At 44.2% G+C, this 3,651-nt stretch overlaps 1 non-coding gene across 1 annotated transcript; it reads right to left on the minus strand.

Annotated features, from left to right (window-relative positions):
* Positions 1-497: 497 nt before the first annotated feature.
* Positions 498-601, minus strand: LOC133768565 (U6 spliceosomal RNA). The gene has a single exon (XR_009867015.1). It is a non-coding gene; the product is annotated as a U6 spliceosomal RNA (small nuclear RNA).
* Between the last annotated feature and the right edge of the window lie 3,050 nt (positions 602-3,651).

A 3,651-nucleotide genomic window follows, 5' to 3' on the forward strand; every position in this document is an offset into this window, starting at 1 on the left:
GAGACGCTGCACTGGGGAGCTGGGTGCTGGTGTAAGACTTGAAGTTTGAAGGTCCAAGAACCATGAGTTTTGATGTCAGAAGAAAAAGGCAATGGATGTCCTAGTTCAATAAAAACGACACAGAGTAAACTTTCCTCTGCCTTTTTATTCTATTTATACCCTCAACAGATTGGATAATGCCCACCCACGGTGATGAGGGTGAATCTTCCTTGCTTAGTACACTGGTATAAATGCCAACATTTTCAGAAAACACCCTCACAGAGACACCCAGAAATAATACTTTTCCAGCTATTGGGTATTACATTGGCCAATCAAATGAAATATAAAATTAAGCATCACAAAATTGCTCAGGATTACAATTATATCTTAGCTTATAACAAGGCAGTACAAATTAATATCACCTTAGTTAAAATAGGATACATTAGCTCCTACCTTGCTTGAGTCTCTTCATTTGTGCTGTTTTTATTATATAAGTTACACTTTATACATTATGTGCCAAAAATTTGGAGTGCTTTGCAAATTTTAAAGTTTTCCTTACATAGGAGCCATGCTAGTCTTCTCAGAATCCTTCCAATTTTGGTATTTCTATTGTCAAGTACAATATGATCTGATTTTCCCATGAAATACTTCATCTTGGCTTCAGTGTGAAACATGAATCAAAGAGCAAGCCAGACTGGAGGTTAGCAAAGTAGATAGAAAATGCTGGAATAAATCAGTTAAAAGAGGATGGTTTTCTTTTTTTTTTAAAGATCTATTTATTTACTTGAAAGTCAGAGTTACACAGAGAGAGAAGGAGAGACAGAGAGGGAGGGAGAGGGAGAGGGAGAAGAGAGGGAGAGGGAGAGAGAGAGAGAAAGAGAGAGAGAGGTCTTCCATCTGCTAGTTCACTCACCAATTGATAGTCTTAGCTTCTTTCTTTTTTAAAGATTTATTTATTTATTTGAATGCCAGAGTCACAGAGGGGCAGAGCCACAGAGAGAGAAAGAGAGAGAGAGAGAGAGAGAGAGGTCTTCCATCTGCTGGTTCACTCCCCAATTGGTTGCAATGGCTGGAGCCGCGCTGATCCAAAGCCAGGAGCCAGGAGCTTCCTCTGGGTCTCCCACGCAGATGCAGGGGCCCAAGGACATGGGCCATATTCCAGTGCTTTCCCAGGCCATAGCAGAGAACTGGATCAGAAGTGGAGCAGCTGGGACTTGATCCGGTGCCCATATGGAATAATGGCACTGCCGGCGGTGGCTTTACCCACTATGCTACAGAGCTGCCCCTCCCCCCTTTTTAAGATTTATTTTTATTTATTTGAAAGGCAGAGTGAGAGAGAGAGAGAGAGAGAGAGAGAGAGAAAGAGAGAGAGACAGAAAGATAGAAAGAGAGTGGTCTTCCATCCATTGGTTCACTACCCAAATGGCTGCAATGGCTAGGGCTGGGATAGGCCAAAGCCAGGAGCTTCTTCCAGGTCTCCCACATGGAAGCTGGGGTGAAAGAACTTCAGTCATCCTCTGCTGCTTTCCCAGGTGCATTAGCATGGAGCTGAATCATAAGTGGAACAGCTGAGACTTGAACCCTCACCCATATAGGATGCTTGCACTGCAGGCAGAGGGTTAACCTGCAATGGTACAGCTCTGGCCCCTGAAGCAGGATGGTTTTCTAAACTGAAGTTCAACCTTGGAGTGCTATAAAAGAGATGTAGACAACAAGTTTGAAAGATATCCAGGAGAAATGGGTTCCAAGATGGCAGAATAGCAAAAGGATGGTCTGACTTACATGAGGTGAAATTAATGTTTAAAAAGGGGGAGAAAATACACTCATAGGATAGAGCTCTGGGGGAACCCTAGCAGGAGACCCAGCGATAGAAACTGTCCAGACCTGTACCATGGGAGCAAATACACGGCAGAAAACAACAGGGGCTTGGATCCCAGGAGAAAGATGCCCACTCCAGCAAACCATGGGAGAGGGGAATCCACAGGCACACAGCACTACTGATGCAGCTGGAGGGGGAGCTGAGTGAACTGCTTTTAAAGTTCCACACAAACCCCTCAAGACAGCAGAGGCAGGAAGAAAGGAAATAAAAAGGAATAAGGAAAAAAAAAGAGACTGCGGGTCCCTTTCCCCCTCTGCCACCACTACAGCAGAGACCAGCAACCAGAGAGGGCAGGGCTCACACCAATTTTTTGTTTTTGGACACAGGCAAGTAGCTGCCACCCCACCTCCCTTGCATGCATCCAACAATAAGTAAAAGGGGTCACACCCCACCCAATCAATGAGGGCTACAACAATTCAGAAGAATTCCTTCTCCCTTCGGTGCCAGTTGTGCTGTTCCAGTTGCCTGGCAATAGGAGGGAAGGAGCCACCCCTACAGAGGGTAAGCACTGAGTGTGGGCTCTCCATTGAGAAGTGAGCGGGGCTGCAGTGGGTGGGTACTTTACACACCCATAAACCACAGACCTAACCAGACCCCCCTTCCCCCACAGACATCAATGCTTGTTGGGAGGACCACACACAGACAACGGCTCTGGGAACACATGACTTTCCTCATAGACAGGACTGGCCAGCTGTGCGGAGTGGCCCCACTGACAATCAGCGACCCAGAGACTTCTGAGAGCTGAGTCTGAGAAAGCAGTGACTGCATAAAAGGAGACAGAGTGTAGCTAGATCCTGGGCAATCACAGAACACCTCTATGCACTCTCCAAGCTCCTTAGTTACCTATGACAGCTCATAACAGAGGGAACCCTGCTCACAGGAAAGACTCCACAGATCAAATGTGCAGTTCATAAAAGAGTGCATTAGTGCTGAGCACACTGGGGACGAACACCAGGGCATCCATCAGCTCAGAGTAGAGCTACCACACCCAGTAGAGGTATTACCCTGAATATTTGTCCCCCGCCCCTGGAATACTGAACAGAGCTCCCTGGCCACACCCAGCACACACCTCTTGGTATCCACTGAAAGTGTAGACATCCTACTAAACCATAGAGACACAAAGAAAAGAGCCACCAGAACAAAAGCTGAAGGATAAAGGAAAAATCAGAAGTAAGAATAAGGAAATCACTATGAGCCCTGGAAAGGAACATTGCAACATTTCAATATTAGAAGCTAAAGATGAACGGATTGAGGAAATGCCAGAAACAGATTTCAAAAAACTAATCATCTGTTTACTCAGAAGCAATCAGAAGCAAATTCATGAACTAAAGAAATTATACCTGATATGAATAAAAAATTTTCCTATGAGATTGAGATCTTAAAGAGAAATCAAAATGAAATACTAGAAATGAAGAATTCAATAGATCAAATAAAAATGCAGTGGAAAGTCTAAACAACAGGGTTGGTGAGGCAGAAGAGAGAATGGAGAGAATAGCTGCGCTAGAACACAAATCTCTGGAAATTTTACAATTAGACCAAAAATAAGAAGAAATTAGAAGACTAAAAAACATTGTTGGAGATCTACAGGATACTATCAAATGACCCAACATATAGATCTTAGGAGTCCCTGAAGGTGTGGAAAGAGAGAAAGGATTAGAAGACCTTCTCAGTGACATAATAACAGAAAATGTCCCTAATTTGGAGAAAGAAAGGGACATCCAAGTACAGGAAGCACATAGAACTCCCAACAGACATGACCAGAAAAGATCTTCACTACAACACATTGTAGACAA

The sequence above is a fragment of the Lepus europaeus genome, chromosome 1, assembly GCF_033115175.1.
Source record: "Lepus europaeus isolate LE1 chromosome 1, mLepTim1.pri, whole genome shotgun sequence".
In the NCBI taxonomy this organism is placed as follows: Eukaryota; Metazoa; Chordata; class Mammalia; order Lagomorpha; family Leporidae; genus Lepus; species Lepus europaeus.